Source organism: Mandrillus leucophaeus, unplaced genomic scaffold (assembly GCF_000951045.1).
Source record: "Mandrillus leucophaeus isolate KB7577 unplaced genomic scaffold, Mleu.le_1.0 Scaffold159, whole genome shotgun sequence".
Taxonomy (NCBI): Eukaryota; Metazoa; Chordata; class Mammalia; order Primates; family Cercopithecidae; genus Mandrillus; species Mandrillus leucophaeus.
Genome location: NW_012101576.1, coordinates 3,418,342 through 3,442,791, shown reverse-complemented (window position 1 = coordinate 3,442,791; position 24,450 = coordinate 3,418,342). Strand labels below are relative to the sequence as shown.

General features: G+C 43.9%; 1 long non-coding RNA gene across 1 annotated transcript in view; it reads right to left on the bottom strand.

The window, feature by feature from the left end:
- The window catches only part of LOC105536424, a 43,218-nt gene extending 19,334 nt beyond the window's left edge, over positions 1 to 23,884 (bottom strand). The window contains exons 1-2 of the long non-coding RNA XR_001005584.1: positions 23,750 to 23,884; positions 23,127 to 23,202 (exon numbers count right to left, since the gene is read on the bottom strand). This is a non-coding gene — a long non-coding RNA (uncharacterized LOC105536424). The remainder of the gene's footprint in view (positions 1 to 23,126; positions 23,203 to 23,749) is intronic.
- Between the last annotated feature and the right edge of the window lie 566 nt (positions 23,885 to 24,450).

The following is a 24,450-nucleotide window of genomic DNA, read 5'->3' as shown; positions in this document are numbered from 1 at the left end:
CATCAATTCCATGATGCCTACCTTACCCAGTTCCTGGTCCCAAGAAATACCTAAGCCCCAGACTCAGCACTCTCAATATCTTCCTCCATTCCTTAACTGATTTGATTTCCAGGTCCACTTGCCAAGCTGGTCAGCATCCCTGGGAAATGTCTGTACTTGTATACATTTCTTGGAAAATGCCACCCCGCACTCAATGCTCGTGTCCCTGAATAGTGCCAGGTGCCAGTGGGCATCATCTCCCTTGTTGTGGCTACTCCATCAACTGATACAGGCTGATGTCTTCAGCAGTCTCTTGGTTCAGTTACGCATACTGAGCTTGCAGGAGCCTAAAGCTTTCTCCCCTGTGGTGCTATGAAACCCTAGTCCTTCATTCAAAACAAACTCACTTTCACCGTTATTAAGAGGATAGCCTGTGCTTAGGCAGTTGACAGTTTGGCACCGAAGAGTGGGACTCCAATTACCTACACAAGGGGAAAGCTGCAGTGCACGTTCCAGTTTTCCTCTCTTAAGGGCCCTTTAGCTAAAGGATCTTGTTGCCAGAGGTGCAGCAGTGGCACAGGCAAGAAGTGAAATATTACCTGCACAGTAATTTCCATCGAGTGTAAAATACGCAACAGGACCATGAAATAATCTTGAGATATTCCAATATCAGATTTCACTTCTCCTCCCAAACCAGCCATCCTTCTCCCTCCTAAGAGAGGACACATCCAAGAAAAGATTTGGCTCCTAAACTGACAGGTGGTGGCACACGGCTAGATTTATTGAGAAACACCTAATTAAGCTCCAGAGTAAACTAGCCATCAAGGTGTTTAATTGGCAGCATGTGACTATTAGGGGCTGATTAAGTTGTTCCCTCGTACTTTAATTAATGTTTGTCATTTGGCCGCTGTATAGCTGGTGCAAGGTTAAGGAAAACAGAAGGGACCTGCCAGCCAGCCCCTAGACCAAGTTACTAGCTGTCCCCGGCACCAAGGAGGGCTGAGCAGATGGGGCAGCATGTGGAGCGTGCAGTTCATTCACTGTCCAAGCCTCAGAAGTTACTTTAAATGTACCTAATGAACAATTATTGAGCCTCAACTCTGTGCCAGCCAGGCAGGGAGACAGAGAGGGTAGGAGAGAGAATCTGGTGAAGCCCTAGGTTCAAATCCCACCTCTGCCCCACCCTAGTTGTAATCATGTGCCACCAGGCCTTTCTGAACTTCAATTTTCTTATCTGTAGGATGAAACCAAGCAACACCTACCTCATACAGCTATTGTTTTAAAATGGAAATCAGATATGCTCAATCCTGCATTCAAAACTCTTTCGTGATTTCCTACCTCAGGGTACGAGCTAAGCTCGTACAGTGATATGTGAGGCATATCACGTTTCATAAATAGTCTCCTTCCCCCCTCCCCTCCCTCCTTACCTCTCTACCTTCTTCTCCCATTGCCTTCTCTTCTCTCTCCTCACTCCAGCCACCCTGTACTTCTTGCTGTTCCTTGGACCCACAAAGTTCTCATCTGCCCCAGGGCCTTTGCACTTGCTCTTTCCCCTGCCTATAATGTCCTTCTCCCCAAATAGCTACATGGCTCACACCTTCAGTCTTTGCTCAAGTCACCTTGTCAGGAAGGTCTCTTCTGACCTCCCTATTTAAAATTCCAACACTGCCCTCCTCACCAACAAAAAAACCGGCAAATATTCTCTCACATCCTTGCTTTATTTTCTCCTTTGCATTTATTTAGTTCCATCTAATATACAATACTATTATAATTCTCCTTTGCATTTGTTTAGTTCCATCTAATATACAATACTATTACACTTAATATTAAACTATTTTAATATATTGTGCTTATTAATTGTTTTAGAATGCCTACTCCACCTCTAAATAGAAAGTAAACTCAATCATGGCAGAAAGATTTTTGTCTGTTTTGCTCACTGCTGCATTCCTAGTGCCTGGAACAGGGCCTGGTGCAGGGTAGGCACTTGATAAATATTTATTGAATACATGAATGCATAAATAATGAGGAAAAATATACAAAAGACACAGCACCGTGCCTGGTGCATACTGGTGCCTGTTAATATTCATTTCCTTCTCCTTTCCATCTTTTCTTAAGCACTGCAATAAGAACTGGTCTCTCTGCCTTTAAGGGTTTCAAATCCAACATGAACACAGCTCATCACAAATACCTGCCCTACAGACTTCCACCCACACCCTGAAACCAGGAGCAGAGGGAGCACAGACAAGAGACCCCTTGTCTGTCCTCTCTGGCAAGACTGAGTTGCTGTAATCAGCAAGGCATAAGCTTTATTGCTCCCCTGCAATATGCCTGCGCTTTCTGCCACGTGCTATGAAGGATTCAAGCAAGAGTAGCACACATTGTCTGCTGGTGAGAAGCTTATGGTCTAGGGCTCAGCAAACTTACCTGCAAAGGACAAAACAGATATTTTTTACTTGGAGGGTCATATGGTCTCTATCCCAAGTACGCAACTCTGCTGTTGTAGCACGCAAACGGCCATAGAGAACATGTAAATGAGTGGTTGTGGCTGCATTCCAATAAAACTTTATTTCTGCATACTGAAATTTGAATTTATATAGTTTTCATGTGTCACAAAATATCCTTCTTTGGATTTTTTTTCTACCATTTAAAAAATGTAAAAACTATTCTTAACCCGTAGGCTATATAAACATAGTCAAGAGACCAGATTTTTGTCCGTGAGCTGTAGTTTGCTAACACTTGGTTTAGACAAGAGGAAGGAAAGGATAAAATACTGCTTGCAAGTGAGGTTTAAAACATGATGCTACAGATTAAATCTCATAAATGTTTATGGAAAATGGCAGGAACTAGATGGGACTGTGGCTGTCAAGGAAGGCTTTGGGGAAGAGGCGAGGCTTAGGCTAAGTGCTGAGACATAGGAAGCAGCAGGCTAAGTGAAGGATAGGAAAGCTTCCCAGGCATGGACAATAATAGTAGTAGTAATAATAACAACAGCCTACTAAGCGTATATGATATGGCAGGCTCGGTTCTTAGTGTTTTACAAGCATGGTTTAGCTTAATCCTCATAGCAACCCTACTAGGAAGTAAATTTTATCCCCCTCTTAAAAAAAAGACCAGGGCCAAGAGGGTTAATAATCTGCCCATATCCGCACAGTCAGCGGCAGAGTCAGAATCTCAGCCTAGGATGTCTGCCTCCAAAGCCCACCCTCCCTCCTGCTATTCTTCCTCCAGCAACCCCTTTGATCTTGGTCCCCTCCTATTTCCTATGATCAGACGCTGCCATGTCCCTGGTGTGCCTGTATTCATGTAAATAACCATTTCCTAAATACACTCAATGAAAAATCAATTACATAGCAAAGTGGCTGAGGTTTGGATAAACAACCTAATTGTTCCCTCTGGGGTTGCAGGCTGAGTAGTCCCTGCTGAGAGAAGAAAGACAGTTAACATTTATTAAGAGCTCCGCCTCAGGCACCGATGTGTTTCCTTCCTCCTTGACCACTAGGGGTCTGAGACCATTGGCCAAGCCCCCCACAGAATCCCAGGGAAGTTGCTGGTCTCATACCACGGGTGACAGGTGACAATTCTATGTTCAAAGTATACCTCTAACCCAAGTAGACTTGAGACTTTGACCCCCCAAGAGTGCCTTTCAGATGCCTTACTCAAAGATATACTTCTGGCTGCCTTCCTCTGATTGATTTGAGGACAGTCTCTCCAGGAAGCCCACCCTGTTTAAACCCTGACGTGCCCCTCACAGTTCTGTTCCCTTCTACATAAAATGTTGCAATTAGACGTCCCTTATTTTGGGTCAGGACACTGTCCCTGGTTGATAGGCAAAGATCCCAGGGAGACGTATTCCATCAAACCTTATCAATGATTAACACCGTGATGTGAATTAGTTTTCAGGACTTTTCAACCAGACAGGTAATTAAAATTGAGCAATTGGCTAGAGAAGATGGAAAATTCAAGTTTAGGTAGGGCACAGTAGGGGAAGGCTAAAGAACAGCAAAGTGGCCTTTGGCAAGTGAAGTCCTAAAATGAAGGTATGGTACTTCAAAAGCCTGAGTCCGCATGGGGCTTATTTCCCCATCTTCCCTTCTAGCCACCCCTTCCCCACCTTAGTTGGTGGTGGGTCAGCTGGTGATGCTCAAAAAAATAAGATATAGTTCCAAAGCTGTGACTCCCAAATAATTACAACAGCAGGCAATGTGGCCTGCAGGAAGACAACAGCACATCTACCAGTTCTGGATCAAAGTGTTCCAAGGTGTGACCATCCAACCATGGAGGTCATGGGATAACTGAAAGAACACCAAGCAAGGAGTCAAAAGACAGAGATGATAATGCTGGTTCTGTCACATGTGTATTTGCTGCATGACATTGCCTAAGTTCCTTCCCCTCTCTGGGCCTCGGTTTACTCATCCATCATTGACTCAGTTATTCATTCAACTTTGTGTCAGCCTTGTGCCACACCCTAGGGATGAATACAGTGATTAACAGATCTCTTTCCTGTTCATATAAGGTTTTCAATCTAATATGGGAAATAAACATGCAAGCAATAATTTCACAGATAATTGCCCTATAAGATGATGAAGTTGGTCTAGATCAGGGGCTTTCAACCCTGGTTATAGATTAGGATCAACTAGGGGCTTTTAGAAAAAAAATAAAAAAAGATGACTATCTGGGCATTATCTCCAAAGATGATTATTAAATTTGGTAGGGTTCAGGCATAGATATTTTTCCAATTTCCCCAGCGATTGTGGGGAACCAAGGCTGACAGCCACTGTGCAACCAGGGTTGAGAGCCACCAAGGTAGACAATATTTAACATTTCCTCCTGCTATAACTTTTTATTTGTCTTTTATATTCTATGAGTAACCTAAGATACATATGTGAACAGGTATGGGTATTTCTGTATATACGCATGTGAAAGAAAGACAAAAGTACACAGAGACACAGAAAGAGACCAACCAAGACCATTTAGCATGTGTGTAGAACAAAACACTGAAGACTAGTGGGAAAGTAACATACGAACATTTTCCAAACTTGGCCCTGAGGAATGTTCAGTGGATGGTTATGTAGAGACTATATGCCTACTCAACATTCTTTCTTCAATTCCTCTTTGCTTATAAAACTGATTTAATTCAGGGCAGCAATGTGCCCAGCTCTAGGTCTATACTTCCCAGCCTCCACAGCAGCTAGAGGTGACCAATGAGAGATGCAAGTGGAAGTCATGGGATGGGGCTTCCAGGAAATTCCCTCAAGGAGATACTCTCCAAGGGGGAGCACACTAATACCCTGTACTGCTTGCTCCAATTTTTTTCCTAGAACAAGGGTGTGATGACCAGCACATCATTAGCCATCTGGGACAATGTAGTGACTTTGGAGATAGAAGTAATAAGCTAAGGAAATTAGAGCACAGATATAAAAGGACCCTGGGACTTAGATCATATCTGAGAGTCACAGTCATCTGGACTCCTTACTTCTGTAAGTAATACACGTTTACAACTAACGTAAGTCTACTTTCAAATAACACTATTGGCTTCGCAGGGAGTATAGGTACCTCATAGGAAAGTATTCCCAATTTCCTCTCCCATCTCTTATATCATTGCTGCCATTCATTTCACTTATCCATACACTGTAATTACCCAATACATGTTACTATTATTACTTTGAAAACTTATCTATTTGATCAATTAAGGATGAGAAAAATAAAAATTTTCATTTTACCTTCACTTATCCCTATTCTGGTACTTATTCTTTCTCACATAGACCTGAGTTTCTGAAGAACTTCCTCTAACATTTCTAAAGGAGCAAGTTCACTGTTCACTGGCAATGAAATCTCTCTCTCGCTCTCTTTTTTTTTGGTCTGAAGAAGTCTTGATCTGTCCTTCACTCCTCAAGAGAAATTTCACTGGATATAAACTTCAGGTTGGTGGGTTTTCTTAGATATTTTGCCCCTCTCTCTTTGCTTGAATAGTTTCTGACCAGTCCACTATAAATGTTATCCTTGTTTCTCTATAAGCAAGGTATTTTCCTCCCTCTGACATCTTTCAAGACTTTTTTTCTTTGTTTTTGGTTCTCTGTATTTGAATATGATACGCCTAGGTGTGAATTTTTTGGTATTTATCTTGCTTGTTGTTCTCTGAGCTTCCTGGATCTGTAGTTTGATATCTGTCACTAGTTTTAGAAAAATATTGGTCATTATTACTTCAAATATTTATTCTTTGTTTCTTTCTCTCTCTTCTCCTGCTGAACAATTAAGCATATGCTACACCTTTTGTCCCACCACATCAGTGGTTCTCAAAGTGTGGTCCCTGCACAGCAGCATCATCACTCCAGAAGTTGTTAGACATGCAAATCATTAGGCCTCACTCTAGCCCAGATCTACTTACTCAAAAGTTTCTGGGTGGGACCCAGCAATGGGTGTTTAATGAAACCCTCTAGGTCAACAGTCCCCAACCTTTTTGTCACCAGAGACTAGTTTTGTGGAAGACAGTTTTTCCCATGGTGATTCTTTGGCATGCAAAGTTTGAGAACAACCATGCTAAAGCAAGAAAATGAGCACTAAGACATCTGAAAAGGGTGATACAGAGGAAAGGGAAGGACAGCTGCTGGAAACATTTAGTAGCCTAAAAAATGTGCATTTAATTTTTGTCTACATATCAGTGCTACTTCCTATTGGGAGTCTTTCATACCTTCAGTGAGACCTAAAGGAAAACATGAGACTAACTCCAAATGAACCACCAGTCTCTTTGCCTCCTTTAACTTTGTTCCTAGCTAGTGGCCCCCTGTAGTGGTATCGTGCAGCATGTCACCCTGAGAATTCATTGAAAATGACTCCAGACAAACTGAACCAGAATCTCCAAATCTTGATGTCCATAAACCTGTGTTTTAAACATAATTCCCTGAGTATTCAGACTTAGCCCCAGTCTGCAACCTGGCAATTGGGTACCATGGCTAGAGGATTATAACTGGGCCTGTTGGTTGCTCTTCATGAAAGCATCACTGCTCCCATCCCCAAACCAATCCTGATATGTCTTGACCCATATGTAAATAGATTCTGCCTCACCCTTCCTCTTTTCATCTCTCCTTCCTTCAGACGGATCTGGTAGATTTCATACCCTCAGAGATGGGTTCCACAGTCCCAGAGTTGAGTGCTTTGCCCCATGTGACTCCCCTACTCTTTTCTGATGCCATCAGACAAAAGACATAATGTTCCCGGTGACATTGGCTAAATGTCTACACTGATCCCCAGAACATAACTATATCTGTTCTTTCCACCTCATCTAGTCCACTGAGGCTTGCCCATGGAAACATGACCCCTCTCAGAAGTTCCAACTAATTACCCTGGTACCTCAGATCTCTGTAGGACCTGATCCTATCTCAGATCCCAGTCAATAGCTAGGGGCCCCACTGATCTCTGTGCTTGTACTACTAGCTCTATATCCTAAGACTGTCCTCTGGCTTCATGTCCTGGCCCACAGGCTGGTAACTTGCTCCCTTAGAGAGACTGCATGTAAGGGCTACCCTTCTGCCTGTCTCCAGAGTGTTCCAAATGTCAGTCATTCCCCAGGACATCCCATCTGTGGGGCCACATCTCTGTGGCCACTTTCCTCATGCCAGTAGGCTCTGGATTCATGCTGGGACTTCTGGACCCCTTGGACATGGGTTGAGCTCACTTGTTCAGATAGCTCCATGTGTCAGAATGAGAGGAAGAACCAACAGCCTAGCCTGTCCCTATAGATGCCCTGTGGCAAGACTCATTTTAGATCCTAAGACTTCTCTCATCCCTCCCTCCTGCCAGGACTGAGATGAGGGGAAAACAAGAGTGGCACCTAGGAGGTGCCCACCCTCAGGGTCAGGCAAGCCTCGATCAGCACCAGAGAGGGGGTGCCTTCTTATATTTTGCACTCTGGTCCCCTCACTCACCTCATCCTTGTTCCAGCACTGCCTCCTGCCCCAGGTTGCCATAAATATTCCAGGTCCCTATGAAAGACTAAAGTAGGACACTATAAACCCCAAGGGCTCCATGAAGTTATTCTGTCACTCAGCCAGTATTTGTTGTGTATCTCTAGGTTATAAACACAAAGCAGACAGAGTTCCTGGCTGTCAGGAACTCACAGCATAATGGGGAAGGAAACCCTATAAGCAAGAAATAACACAAGACTGGCCAGACCAAGTGCTATAACAGAGTAGCACGTGGAAGGCAGTGGAGGTTGGGATTCCTTACAGGGAGAGACGGTACAGAAGGCTTCAAGGAGAAGGTACAGGTTGAGTTTCCCTTATCCAAAATGCTCGGGACCAGAAGTATTTTGGATTTTGTATTTATTCAGATTTGGGAATATTTGCATATACATAATGAGATATCTTGGGGATAGGACCCAAGTCTAAACATGAAATTTATTTATATTTCACATATATCTTATACACATAGCCTGAAGGTAATTTTACACAGTATTCTTAAATAATTCTGTTCATGAAACAACGTTTTGATTGCGTTTTGACTGTGACCCATCACACGAGGTCAGGTGTGGAATTTTCCACGTGTGGGACCATATCGGTGCTCAAAACATTTCAGATTTTGAAATATTTTTTATTTTGAATTTTCAGATGAAGGATGCACAACCTGTAGTAGTTGTACCTGGGACTTGGAACTAGGGAGAGAAAACAGAAAGCTGATAGCAGGCAGAAAACAGTATGAGTCAAAGTGTGGTGTGTTCTGAGGCTAGCAGGCGGCTGGGCATCATTAGAGGGTTAGAGACTTGGAAAGAATGGTGGGACACGAGGTCACAGAGGAAGAAGACCAGATTTTAGAAAGCCATTATTACCCTGTGGAGGACTGCTGGGCTTTGGTCTATGGTACACGGGTGCATCCTGGAAGATTCTGAGGCAGAGGAGGAAAGTAATCAGATTTAGCATCACAGATAAAGAATTAGATTTTGGGGGAAGTGGACAAGATCCGCAACAGGAAAAGCAATTGGGAGACAGTTTTAAGAACAGCTGGCAAGTAACGTCTGATTTTCTAAGTCAGGTGCATCAAATGCTGGAGGCTGTCACACTATGGGCTGGAAAAGCAGACAGTACCAGGAAGACAGCCCAGACAGGCACCCTACCATTCCGCAAGCATCTGCCAAAGCACTGGCTTCTGCAGAAAGAAAACCTAAAATCGCTGGCTCAGATGTTCTCTGGGACGGCAGCCTGCAGAGACAATTGTTAGAAATGACATACAAAACAGGCTCCATGGACATTGTGGCCCACATCCTGGGGTACCCTCAAGCTACTGCTGCTTTGACAAGCTTCTGTTGGGAAGAAAGTCTCTTCTCTTCATCCCAGGAAGAAAAGCACCTGCCTGTTAGGTAGTTCTTCAGGTTGGGGATTAAAGGGCCCTACTCTATCAGAGCCCCTAAACAGGAATGTCCAAATCACTTTGAAAGCTCCCTTCCTGCCCTATTCACCTGTGGCTTGAGGATTCCAGAAGTATAATATGCAGACACTGGAAACTTTAACTCTTCTAGAGTTCCCTGCTGAAATAAATCCCAGGTGTCTGTAATGAATGTAGTCATTTTGATGGTTCACTTCTCTCAATCCACACTGAGAACACCAAGCCCTGGCCACGGTCACCTCTCACCAGGTCCCTGCCTGCTAGAGTCTCTGACTCGTCTTCCTTATTTTCAGTTTTGCTCTCATTCCTCACCCCTTTTTCCATGAATAAAACCAGAATAGGATTTCTGAAGCACATCAGTCTGATCTGATCACATCCCTGCCTGAAATCCTTCCTGCTGCCTTCAGGATACAGTCAGGCTCCTTTGAAGGGCTCACTGGGATGTTTCACGAGGCTGCCCCATGACCTCCCTAAACCCCAAGCTCAGCAATTAAAAATCCCTTCCAATTCCCCAAATCCATCGAACGCCCACCTGCCTCTGAGCTCTGTGCAGACCGTTCTTGTTGCTTAGAGCAGTGCCAGCCAATAAAAATAGAATGGGAGCCACATAGGCAATCGTGAGTTTTCTAATAGCCACAGTGAAAAAAAGTGAAAGAAAGGAGTGATGGTATCATGAATAACCATATTTTATCATTCAGTCTATCCAGAATGTTATCAGTTCAACATGGAATCAATATAAAAATGATTAATGAGATAGTTTACATTTTTTTCCATGCGAAGTCTTCCAAATCTGGTGTGTATTCCACACTTACAGCACATTTCAGTGTGGACTTGCCATGTTTTCAAGTGCTCAACAGTGGCTACCATAGCAGAAGCACAGGCCTAGAGCTCCGCTGCTTCTACCCCACCCAGCTCTCTACCCTGTGGTTTAGGTCTCAGCAGCAAGACCCAGCCTCTCGTCCTGTCTGTCCGGGTGCTCCTCCTCTGTGCTCCCGTAGCTCTCTGTCTGAGTCCATTCAAGCCACAATAACAAATCACCATAGGACTGGGCAGCCTGTAAGCAATAGAAATGTATTTCCCACTGTTCTGGAGGCAAGTTTGAAACTGGGGTGCCAGCATGTTCAGGTTCTGGTGAGGACCCTCTTTCAGCTGTGGACTGCAAACTTCTCAGTGTATCCTCACTTGGTGGAACCGGTGAGGGTCTCTCTTATGAGTGTCCTTCTAAGGCCCCACCCTTATGACCGGCTACTTTCCCAAAGGCCCTTTACCCTAATACCGTCACCTTGGGCTTCAGCATATGAACGTTGTGGGGACACAAACATTCAGACCATAGCACTCCCTACAGCTCCTCTTGCAACTCTCACACTGAATTGCAAAAGCCTGTGCTCTTATCTGAATCCAAGACTGTCCGCTCTATGAGGGCAAGGACTGTATTTGTCTTCTTTATCATTCAACTTCAACACTGAGCCTAGCAGCAAACTATATATGTTGTATAGAACAAATCAGTATCTGTTGAAAGAAGAAAAGTAGTCTCCTGTGTCCTCACCTGTCACTGGGAGATACTAATATACTTTGGAAATTCCCTTAAAGATTCCCTTCTGCCTGACCCTCTCTTTCTCCACCATCTATGTGTACATGCACACCCATGCTCACACTCATTACACACTCTCACACTCACACACTTGCACAGTAGCATCACGCACATATACCCTACACTCTCAAACCCTCTCACACTGCTTCACACTCACTGAAACATGCTCATGTGTACACATCTCTGCACACATATACTCACACGTATTTAAACGTATTTAGACACACACGCTCACACATCCATATATACACTCACACACATTGCAGAGGTTAGTGGGAGGCCCAGAGAGGTCTTTATTTGCTCCAGGCCACACAGCACAACTGGGGCAGGCCTGGCACTATATCCCAAGGTGACTGCTTAGGTGACCACACTGCCTCCCACTGGACTAACAGGACCACAAGGTGTACAAGTGTGTCTGGGCACATTAAGAATGATTTCTGTTTGCTACCAACCAGTGACTAATGCCATACCTGATCGTCAATGAAGTATATTTCTAGGTTTTTATGCTATTCAGACAAGTTGCCCTGGCTGGGGTGCCTCAGAGAAAAACCCTGCTGATGCCCAGGGCAGGCAGAGTTTTGCTGACACAGCAGAGGGCAGCCAGGGTTTCATGCGGACCTGCCAGGACCTGGCACCTTCTCTTCCTTGACAAGGAAGGGGCTGAACCATCTCCATTAAAAAAATCACATCTCTCACAGTCTCCTAGAAAGAAAGCAAGACTTTTGGCCTGGGTGAGGGGAGCTCACATGGTAAGCTAGAGCAGTAGTCTTAAAACTGGGGTACACAGTTGTGCTGTGTGACCTGGAGGAAATAAAAAACCTCTCTGAGCCTTCTACCAACTTCTGCAATGTGGGTAAGTGTAGGTGTGTGTGAGTGAAGAAAAGGTGAGTGTGCATACGTGTGTGTGGGTGTGTGTTTTGGTGTGTGAGTGTGAAGGTGTATGAAAGAGTTTGTGAGTGTATATGGATGACGGTGTGTATGTAGGTGAGCCTATGAGCATACATTCGTGTGTACAACAGTGTTTGTAGGTATGAAGGTGTGTTTTTGGGAATGCTTGGTGAGTGCGAGCTTGTGAGTGTGAATGTGTAGACAGTGGAGAAAGAATTCCATCCATGAGGACCTTCTGAGGGGTATGCAGATATGGCTATTTTGATGCACTGCTGGGAGACACTAAGATACTCAAACCGCATTTACTATTTCCTAGTCTCCTATTGGTCCCCTTTGCTCTCCCCACCCCTATGCTTTTTAATTGCCTTTCTCTCACTTTACAAAAGAAAGGAGTTTCCCTCACCCATTCTCAACTTTACTGTGCTTTACTCTCCAGAATGTAAAAGTTTTCAGGGCACCAAACAAAAAGGACAATTAAAAACATTATTCAGGGGTGTGTTTCCTTATTGATAAATCAAGGCACAAAGCTCATCTTAGGGCCTTCTAGTCCTTCCCTGCTTTAATCAAGAGCAAGCCACAAGCTCAGTAACGGGCCCTCGTAGAAGTGGTTTTTAATCAGACATCCTATAGAGTAGGGGCAGTGGAATGTTGGCTGTTTGGGGTAAGGCCCTCTTCTCTGCATTCCTCAAGGCTTGTCCAAGAATGCATTGCTTTTGACAGGGTCCCAGGAGAGCAAAGAAAAGACACCACAAAGCATAATGAAGGCTAAAATCTGTCCGTTTTTCCTCACATATTAAACATAAGCAACTCTTTTCAAATATTCTCACTACCAACCCTAGGATGACCAAAAAGAAAAGAGGAAGGAAAGAAAGAAAGAAGGAAGGGAGGAAGGGAGGAAGGGAGGAAGGGAGGGAGGGAGGCAGGGAGGCAGGGAGGCAGGCAGGCAGGCAGGCAGGCAGGCAGGCAGGAAGGAAGAGGGAAGGGAAAGGGAAGGGAAGAAAGGCAAGAAAGGCTCTTTGAACAGCCAAAGCAGCACAAGTTTGTAATGTTAGTTCTTTTAAACACAAATAAAATATACTCAGGGCTACTAACACTTACAAGTTAAGCCAGATAAAACCACAGAGAGATATTTTATGTGCTTTCTTTTGAATGCAGTGTGCATTATTCAATAGGTAGTTAAAATCTATTTTATCAAATAACGTAATATGTATTCCAATTACAATCAATCCTGAGACTATTTCATCTTATAAAATGTTTAAAATTTGTTTCTCCTACACCTTCTATTAATCAAAAAATAAAATTAAATGCTAACTGCTGGACCAATTCATCTTTAGTAACATATACCTTTCTCTTTCGTTAAAACAGTTGGAGAGTTTATCTCAATGTCTAATGAAATTAAAGGAGTTATTTCTGTTTTATATACAAGATTTTAATTTAATTATTCCCAAAAGCCAACTCTAAAGCTCAGTACACATATGCATGCATATTTGCCACACTTTTATTGTGTATTTTCTTTTGTTTTGTAAATAACTTGCATTTTTGGCTGCACATAACATTTAATTGTGACTAAGTAATGAGAAACAACATATAGATTTATTCTTGCTTTTATAATTTACCATAAAATAGATTAATTATATTATATCCTTCATGATTTTAATCTTGACTGCTTTTTAGTAATCTTTTTACAAGATTATGAGTAATCCCTCTTATAGTGGTTTTTATAATATTCCTTCAAATATATGATGTTGATTTGAATTAAAAATTTAAGTCAGATGTTTTCTTACAGAAAGTGAGTCTGATTTGCAGCCTGGTTTGACAAGAAAGACTGACTTTGCTAAACAGATTATGCACAAGGCAGTTTTCATAAATTGAATGAGCTAAATCTGAGTTATATGATTTTGACAAAAAGATACTTGAAGCATGCAATAAAACAAATACATCTGACTTTTTAAAATGCATTGAAAAAGATATATTGAAATTTACAACATTTTAATTTTTCAATCTTTTCTGTTTCTTTTTCTTTTTTTTTTTCCTTTTTTTTTTTTTTTTTTTTTTGAGACGGAGTCTTGCTCTGTTGCCAGGAACAGAGTCTTGCTCTGTTGCAGTGGATCTCAGCTCACTGCAACTTCTGCCTTCTGGGTTCAAGTGATTCTCATGCCTCAGCCTCCTGAGTAACTGGGAGTACAGGCACGTGCCACCACACCCCACTAATTTTTTTATATTTTTAGTCAAGATGGGGTTTCACCATGTTGGCCCGGATGGTTTCAGTCTCCTGACCTTGTGATCTGCCCACCCTGGCCTCCCAAAGTGCTGGGATTACACGTGTGAGCCACCGCGCCTGGCCTCAATCTTTTCTTAATAAGTTGAATGGGATAAGTTGCTGCTAAGTTAAAAAAAAAAAAAGAATAGAAGATGTAATTAATAGTCATTAAATACATTTTGGAAAAGGCTTTTGGGATATTCCCAGAAATTGAGAAAGTGAATGGTTCTAATTATGGGCAACAAATACCTTAGGAAGTCTTTTTCTCTTTCAACAGAATTGAAAGTGAAAATAATTTTTGATGATATGTCACAGTGTGATTTGGAGCATTTGAACCCAAAAAGATTTCAAATAATTGATGAAGTTACCATAATAACATCTGTTCCCATCAACTTACACATGTAAGCAAAATTAATCAATGTGCACATTTATAAAAGTGAAACAAGTTTTCAATAAAGAATAGAATTGATTTATATCCTTTCTCATTCTAGCAAAAAGGAATATTTATTATCTAATTGGAGGATCTCACTAATCTCATTAGGAGATGTAGTCCCAATAAATTTCTACTATGTTTAAGTTAGCATTGACAAAATTTATGTTACCTTTTTTTTTTTGGTAATGTGTACACTGACTTATAATGATCACTCATTGAAGAAGTAATTTTAACATTTGGAAACAATATTAAAATTTCTGATTACAAACAATATGAATGAACTTAACATTACTGAACTGTACACTTAAGAAAACTGTCAAGCATAGAAACATATCACGTTAGAATGAAATTCTGTGGGAGTTAGAACACAAAGGTGAATTTAAGAAGATTAGAGAATGAAATAAAATTTCTCAATGTTAAATAGCAGTTTGAGGCTGGGCATGGCAGCTCACAAATGTAATCCCAGCACTTTGGGAGGCCGAGGTGGGAGGAGCTCTTGAAACCAGGAGTTCGAGACCAGCCTGAGCAACACTGGGAGACCCTGCCTGTACAAAACTTCAAAAAAAAAATTGAAATAATGAACAGTTTGTTCACATAGTTTTTAAGGGACGATGATAGATAACTATAGTATTCCAATTCCATTGAATACATTGAACAAGTAGTAATGGTTTCATTTTAAAGACTCAGTACTTATAATACCTTGACATTATACCTTTTGGAATGATTCCAAACTTACGGAGAAAATTGTAGACGTTAGCTTAAAGATGTTTGAGGAGCTACACAGACTTTCAGAGTACTTTCAGAGGCATGTGAGGAAAACTGACAGGCATTATCTTTGAGCGTGGGGAGAAGGGGGGATCCTCGCAGCAGAGGCCAGCCCTGTGCTTCCGTTAGAGTTGTGATTTTTCTGTCCTTGTTCTTCCCACTTCATTCCTTATGGCCATTTCTTTTTTTTTCTTTTGCAGACGGAGTCTCACTCTGTCACCCAGGCTGGAGTGCAGTGGCGTGATCTTGGCTCACTGCAATCTGTGGCTCTCAGGTTCAGGCGGTTCTCCTGCCTCAGCCTCCTGAGGAGCTGGGACTACAGGCGCATGCCACCACGCCCAGCTAATATTTGTATTTTTAGTAAAGATGGGGTTTCACCATGTTGGCCAGGATAGTCTCGGTCTCCTGACCTCGTGATCCACCAGCCTCAGCCTTCCAAAGTGTTGGGATTACAGGTGTGAGCCATGGCTCCCGGCCTCTTATGGCCATTTCTTTTCTCCTGGAGAAAGCAGTGACATTGTGGAGCAGTTTTTAAAGGTATGTGACCTTCTCAGGCTCTAACCATTCTATGCTGCAATAGCCTTTCTGTTCAAAAGAAAACTGAGTTGGGCCAGGTTTTTTAATTATACAGACTGGTTCATCTATTTGGGAAGGACAGAAGGTGGAGACCTTTATTTATTGAGTATTTGCCATGTGCTAGACACTGTGCAGGATGCTGTCTAGATAATCTCATTTATTAACAAGAAAAATCGAGATTATTGTCTGGGCCAGGTGGCTCACGCCTGTAATTCCAGCACTTCAGGAGGAAGAGGCAAGCAGATCATTGGAGCTCAAGAGTTCAAGACCCTCCTGGGCAACATGGGGAAACCCCATCTCTACAAAAAATACAAAAATTAGCTGGGTGTGGTGGCATGTGACTATAGTCCCAGCTACTCAGGAGGCTGAGATGGGAAGATTGCTTGAACCCGGGAGGTTGAGGCTGCAGTGAGCTGTAATCTTGTCACTGCACTCCAGCCTGGGCAACAGAGCAAGACTCTGTCTCAATAAAGAAGAAAGAAAAAGAAAAGATTATTTTTATATGTGGTTATTGTTATACTAAGCATTTACTATGTACCAGACACAGAGCTGGAAACTTCACATAAATGATTTTAATCAATTTCAAGAATGATCCTATGGGGTAGGAATTATCTCATTTTTCAGTTGAGAAAATAAATCTTGCAAGACTAAGCAGCTAGGAAGGGACAAAAACCTGATCATGATGCCAAAAGCCATACTTTGACCTCAAACATTGTCATTCCCACTTAAAAATGAGGGTCTGAGAGTTCCAACAAGTTGCCAGGATCAGAACTGGTAAGACCCAAGTCAGTCTGAGTCATTCTTTCCTTATTTTATTCCAGATAGGAAGGAATTAAGGCACTGCCTGATAACAACAAATAGTTATGTTTACCTAGAACTCTCCAAGTACATTATTCCCCTTGCTTCTCTGCCAATTTTATGAAGTGGGCAGAATTGATTTTACTATATTACTATCTCCCTCCTTTAAAAAAAAAAAAAAAAAAAATGAAGGAACTGAAATACCCAGAACCTTTTCTGAAACTTGCATGGCCATCTTAGCATCCTTTCAGCTCCTGATAGGAGCAGTCTGACAGCTGTGAAAACCAAGCCTAGGCAGCTGATGCCACGAACACTGGGGCCCCTGATCTCCCAGGGCTGGTACAGCTAAGCAAGGGAAAGGAGCCCCGACACACGGTCTTATGCTTTTGGCTATCACTGAAGGTGCGGGCTCCTAACTCACACTTCCCATCGTGTAGGGAAACTGTGTGTTCACAGCCTCACTCCTGGTTTTGAGCAGGAGCTTTTGAGCCCTGGCCCAGGAGTGTTTAGGAAAGGGGAAGGCCTTTAGGGGTCTTGAGAAAATAATGTTAATGAGGAGGGGAGGTCGTGAGAAAAGAGAAGCCTGAGTCTCATTCCCCATTGCCACTCCCTGAGTTGAGGTGCTTATTTTGTTGGTTCATAAAATCAGAGTCTTCATTGGACTTTGCATAAGGGCCTGTTTTTACTAATTATGTCCCAGGCAATGGCAAGAGGCAGTCATTTAAACATAATGTAACATGTGCAAAAATCCTAAGAGTAATCTGATTGCAAGACAACCAGAGCTGTGGAGCAGCACGCTAACGTTGATAGAATGGGCAAGAGACAGACCAACTGGAGGCAGGCCCTCCCCAGGGAGGCTCTTTTGTGAACTGCCTGCAGGAGCTCCCCAAATTCACCTGCCTAACCTATCCCACTCTTCCTAGGAATGGTGCATCCCAAGAAAAAATAAATGGTCTCTTGTGTGTGTGTGTGTATGTGTGTGTGGTTTTTTTTTTTTTTGGATTGAAGAAGAAATAGTTTTTGTTTTGTTGTTGTTGTTATTTTTGTTTTTTTGTTTTTTCCTCCAGTTGGCTAAACATGACATCCGACCTACAGGCTTGGAAAACAACTTGACTAGCAGTCTGAGCGATTAGACAGGACAACAGCCTGGGGTATTCTCTCGTGGACTGGGGAAAACCCAGGCTGTCTTTTCTTGCGAAATTTGTGGCAATCATCAAAAAAGAGCAGCTGTCAAATTCGCCTCCTGCCCCAGTGGGGCCACCAGGCCGCTGCAGTCTTTCTTTAATTGGTTTATTAATCTTATAATGCAATACCATCCTCTGTCTCATTGTTCCCCACTAGCTAACCAGGCCTGGACTTTGTAAATATGTTTAATTAAGCTCCCAAAGCCACAAGCCTTCTCTCTTCTTGGTTACACTCTCCCACTAGGCCAACACCAGCCAGAATTGATACAAACAACTGGCTCCATCCCCCTGTCCATCTGCTTCCACGTGGGGGTGGGGATGCAAGGGGAGGACATTCTGCAGGAAGAAAAGTCCCCCACCCCAGATGAGAGGTGCTGCCTTCCATGGCAGGAGGCCTGCTGTTCTGTGGGGAGACATCAACTAGGTGTTCTAGAGAGAGTGGAGAGACAAGGACACCATTCAAACTTGTGGGTATAAATCTCTCTTTCTTCCAGATACCCACATGTGTTTAGGAAGGAAATCTCTCTGCTACAAAGGAGTAACCCTTCTCTAATATTTTTTGAGCTCCCACCCTGGAGACACAGCGGGTGCAGGGAAGTTGGTGGGAGCATAGGACATGAAGTCAGAGAAGGTGAAAATATCCAGAGATAGGCCTGGGGAAGAATTGCACTTGAACATGTTCTACAACTGCTGTGTGCACATCTGTCTTACCCAATAAACCCCGAGTCCTAGCAGACAAGGATCAGTATCTAGCACAGTGCAGGGTGTGTAGGGGACATGTAAGTTTGGAAGGAGGGAAGGAGGGAGAAAAGGAGCAAGGGAAAAAGGGAGGGAGGGAAGGAATAAAGCATGTGGGTAGGTGGGTGGATGGACAGATGGATGATGTGGTAGGGATTTGAACCAGGGACCACACTCACTGTTATACAGACCATGTGGCTTCAGAAACCAAACAATAGGGTTCTTTCATAGAAGAGTCTCTTCCTAGGAAGGTACTCAGAGCATTTGGTCAGAGATGGCTTATATGGAGTCTGCATTGCATACCACCAAACTAATGCCAGCAGGAAGGAAAAAAACCCAATCTCTACAACTTGTTTTGAAGACAAGATGCTAAACAACTCACTGCTTGGGTTGTAGAGGTTTTTAAAATTTATTCATGTATTTGTTTTTACTGAATTGTGTCCACAGGGCACCCAGAATATACAAAACAGCAAACATTAAATCTACCATCTGGACATTTCTAAACATCTGGGCATTTGGCATCACACTCACCCCAACGTGTTATCATGTGACCATGGAGTTGGGGCCCAGCGCAGACACAGGCAGAGGGGACAGCACATGGAGAGGGGTGTTAAGCTCACCCATTCCAGAATGCCTGTGGATGTCCACATTTCAAATACTCTGACATATTGTCAGGCTATGTCCCAATTTTTAATTTGGAAACTATAGTCACAATAGATACAGGGATAAAAGAAACAGTATGAGGGAGAAGGGAGAAAAAAGGAAGAAAAGACAGGAAAGGAAAGACAGCAAGTGAGAAAGGGAGCTGGCTGGGGCACTTCTCTGAGCAGTGAGGACGGAACAGTTAGAAAACGCGTGCCACACCATATGGCATTCCCAAGGGGTGCTGTTTCCACAGCCACCGCCTAACACTGTCATGGGCTGTTCCCAAGGCTCAGATGGAAATAGCCTGAGCACCAGGTTTCCCTAGAGCTTACCTTACACCAGGTTTAGTAACACTGTCATTTTCCTCACCTCAGTGGTGTGGGACAGAGAAGGAAGAGTGAGAATCTCCCCATTCTACAGACAGGGAAGCCAAGGCTTGGGAGGGAACCGAAGGTAGCCAGCCATGAGCTGAAAGGTGGAGGTAAATCTAAGCTCCTTGTTTCCAGGGTGACATCTGGATGTTTTCCCTTTTTTTTCTTTTTTTTTTGAGAGAGCGTCTCACTCTGTCACCGAGGCTGGAGTACAGTAGTGCAATCTCAGCTCACTGCAGCCCCCACCTCCCAGGTTCAAGCAATTCTCCTGCCTCAGCCTCCCAAGTAGCTGGGACTACAGGCATGCACCAGCATATCTGGCTAATTTTTATGTTTTTAGTAGAAATGGGGCTTCACCACGTTGGCCAGGCTGGTCTTGATCTCCTGACCTTAAGTGATCCACCTGCCTCAGACTCCCAAAGTGCTCGGATTAGAGGTGTGAGCCACCGCACATGGCCATTTTTCCTTTTCTAGAGGTAAGAGCTCAGAGAAGCCTTAATTGAAATAATAGTTCCCTGCTACCCCCATATAGACCAAAAGAGAGGTAAGATGAGACGAGACTACTTGGAAGCCTGGAGAAGATTGGCACCACTTTAAACATGGCCCCCCACATACACACCTCCTCATACCAAAACATACACATGCTCATGCCACATGTCCTTAAGATTTATTTTGTTAAACCCATGAAGCGAAGAGCATCCTCTCTACAGAGTCCCCCTGCCTGCCTGCCTGCCTCGAATCTCCGTGTGTTTTTGTTTCCTGTACTGGGTGATTGATTACAGAAGAGCAAATTAGCTCCCACTGCTTTTAAGATGCATTTTCTTTCTTAAAGAGAAGATGATGTGAGCATTACTTCTCCCTTCCCCCCGCCTGCGTTGGCGGTGGGCCTGTAGTCACTGCAGCTTTGGAAGGGCCTTCCTGGAAGGCAGGAGTACAGCAGCATCTGCTAGACTGCAGCTAGGCCCACCCCAGGGGCCCAGTCGTGTACCGACTCTGCTTTCCTCAGGCTTCTCCTCCTGTCCCAGGAGACTTTCTGGTTACTCCAGGCTATTTTCACCCTTCTCTATCTGTACCAATACATGTGAATTCAGCTGCCTAGCAGACTAGATGCTGTTGAATGAATGATGAAGTAAATGATGAATGAATTATAAAGACTAAGATCTCAACTTAATGAAATAAATGTGCTCTGGGCTCCAAAGCATGCTCCCCTGCCCCCATCTGTTTCTCTCTCTCCCTCTCTCTGCTATGGGTCTTGCCATTCAAAGTAGTTCCTGGACCAGCAACATCAGCAGTCACCTGGGAGCAAGGTTCCAAGGTGACCTATACACATACACATTAAACCTCGAGAAGCACTGCTCTGTGGTCCTGAGTGGAGGCAGGCTGGTAGACAAGATGATCTCTCAAGGCCCCTCATTGCCTTGCATGTCTCTCAATATGATCTCAGATAACGATGGTTATGAGAAGACATAGACCAGGGTCACTGTACACCTACAGGGCCGGCCTGGAATGTGGAAGGTGGAATTTCAACTCTTTCCCTCCCAGTCTCGTCCTTCCTGCTGTAATGCTCCTTTGGAGGTCCCAGCTGACAGAGCCAGAGCACAGCATGGCTTTGCTCTAACTAATTGCCAACAGTTGGCTGAAGCTACATTTGTTATTCAAAAAGCCTCATTAATCTGCTAATGCCAGTGTAGCCATGGCTGCTAATGGTGCCTCTCATCTCCCTACACCCAGTTCCGGATGGGGCATCCTGGCTCCTGGCAGCAGAGCAGCAGGAAATGGCTTCCTTCTCAGAAGGCTAAGCTAGTATCTGGGGTCATGGAGCCAGGCTGATTTAGAACCTGGCTGAGTTCTGCCTCTGGATGGAGTGGTCCTAGGAGGCTGGACTCAAATCTGGGTCATCCTTGGGTCACAGAGCCTTGGAATGGTTCAGGTAGGTGGAAGAATGGATTATAGAATACCACAAGGAGGCTTATGTGAGACCTCTTGGATGAGCTGAGCTGAGCTTCCCCCTCACAGCCACATCAAGAAATCCACCACTTGTCTCTTGGGTATAGGAATGGGCTTTATCTCAGGAAACCCTGCAGGGTGTTTGGACATGGAAGAGGTACCTTCCAGAAAGTTCATGATGAGGAAATCCTGAACAACTAGAGAGCCTTTGCCAAGGTTGAATCCGAGGTTGAAACTTGCTTGTATTCTATGGCCCAGAGAACACGGTTTCAGTGCTTTCCTACCTTCCTTCTCTAAGTTCTGCCTCTGTCAGTTTGTCTTCCCACAACTATAAACTCTGAAGGGACGGAATCTGCTGTATCTTTCATACCTAACCCCTCATATCGCCAGTACTGGCCCTGCTGACTCATGAGCCATCCACCTGACTCACAGTTAGATATGGAGGTAGAGGAGAGAGCATGAGGGGGACAGGAAAAAGGAGAAATAGCAGAGGAGAAAAAGGAGCAAGCAAAGAAGAGAGCTGACAGAAGCATAACTCTGGGCAGGGAGAATACGAGGAATGTCAAGAATAAGACACTCCGTGAAGACTCATGCCACTGCCCCCAGTGGCTACGGGTCTGGACCCAGATGGGTGCACCACCCGCAGCAACAGGGCTGAGACAGGCACAACCTAGGGCTCCATCCTCTTTTTTCTTCCAAAAATTTATTACAACATTTTCCAGACGGAAACATTGAAAGAATTATGCAGAAAATCCCAGTATAGATAGTGGGTATATAGGTGCCCATCCTTTTCTCTGTTTTTGTTTTTCAAATGGACCAGACCCTCTGGCCTCGATCAATTCAATTACATCAGTATTGCCAAAGTTTAGATGCGCGGGCAGCCTTCTCACTAGCCATTATTAAAGTATTTGTTAGAACAACACTGCCCCCTGCTGACTACAGGCTCTCACTTCTCTGGGACAGCTCTGCCTTGCAAAGGGCTCAGAGAGGGCTGGATCAGATTGTTCCTTCCCAGCCCTTTGTTTTGTCTCTCCCACGTCTACCCTTAGCTTTGCCTCCACCCTCAACTTTAGTTCTGGGGGCACCCACCCAGGCACAGCAATGAGCACCTGACTGAGACTCAGCCAAGCTCAATTAAGCAATGTGTGAGGCCAGCAAATGTCTTTGTATCTTCATTTTTCTACAACCCTTCACGGAGTACTGCTTGTGTGAGGTGCAGCAGTAGGGCTGTATGCAGGGCAAAGCTATGTCTCCAGGCTGTGGGTAAATAACTTGACTGCGTGGGGGAGCCTCACTTTCCTCCTCTGTGAAACAGGGATCATCAGACTCTTTCTTCTCTGCTTCAGAGAGGGGTTGTCAAGCAAAGAATGAGGAAGAACGCAATGAACCTGGTAGTTTCAGATATAACTGGGAATTCACCTTCTTAAAGCTACAGTTGAATCTATTTCCAGGTCATTTCTTAACTTCAGGTAATTAGCTTGGGCCATAGGATATGTATTAGTCTGTTTTCATGCTGCTGATAAAGACATGCTCGAGACTGGGGAATTTACAAAAGAAAGAGGTTTAATTGACTCACAGTTCAGCATGGCTGGGGAGGCCTCACAATCATGGTGGAAGATGAAGGAAGAGCAAAGGAACGTCTTACGTGGTGGCTGACAAAGAAAAAATGAGAGTCAAGCAAAAGGGGTTTCCCCTTATAAAACCATCAGATCTCGTGAGACTTATTCACTACCATGAGAACAGTATGGGGGACACTACCCGATGATTCCATTATCTCCCACCAGGTCCCTCCCACAACACGTGGGAATCATGGGAGCTATAATTCAAAATGAGATTTGGGTGGGGACACAGCCAAACCACATCAGTATATTTGTAGTTAAATATGCTCAGGTGTTTAGTGCTTAACTATCTCTACCAAAGGAAAGAAGTAAAGTAGAATGGATCATCCCAAACACTGGTGGTCTCTGGGGCAAGCTCCCTGTGTAACTGGAAGCTGACAGAGTGGGATCTCACCTCAGGCTTCTGGCACCTGTTTCACTCAAGATCAGTTACAGCTGTGGTTCTCAAGCCTGAGCTAGATCAGAATTACCTGTGGGAATTGTTAAAACCCAGACCCTGGCCCCATCCTCAGCCTCTGATTCAGCTTGCGTGGGGTGAAGCCTGAGGGTTTGCCTCTCTTAAACATCCCCTGATACTTACTTGGGACCAGACTGAGAACCACTGAGCTTGGCTCTGCTATGGTAACAACTCCTGAATCTCAGTGACTTTGCACCACGGAAGTTTATTTTTCACTTGTGCTACCCATGGATAAGAGTCAGTGCAGCTTTGCTCCACGTAGTCACTCAAGAGCCCAGGCCCACATAGGTCCCCCCACCCACCTTATAGCTGCAACTTCTGGAACATATGACCTTCTTGTTGCTGTGACACAGGAAAAGAACCTGAAGAATCATGTTTGGGCTTTTAACTGTCTCAGCCCACAAGTGAAGACATAATGCACTCACATTTCATTGACCAGAGCTACTCACATGGCCCTGCCCACATTCCAGGCAGGAGTCTTCCATGTCTCTAGAAGAAGTGGATTGGATGTTAGTGAACACTTGTACTTGTGGGGACAAGAATGACTTTATTTTAAATGGTAATTCATCATGTAGCTTCTGACTAACCCCGAGTCCAGGAATGCCTCCAAAATGTCTAGTTGATGTATTACTCTTTATGTAGGGACACCTATTCATTAAAAGTTTCCTCCAAAACAACTCTTGTAGTTACAGAAATCAAAGGCTATGACACCCATAGCCATCTACACATCTCTTCCAGAGCATGTATGCTTTTTCTTCAAGACATCAGCCCTGGGTCTGGGGGGTGTTGTGGTGCAGAGATCCACCTGTCTTGGGACCACCCAA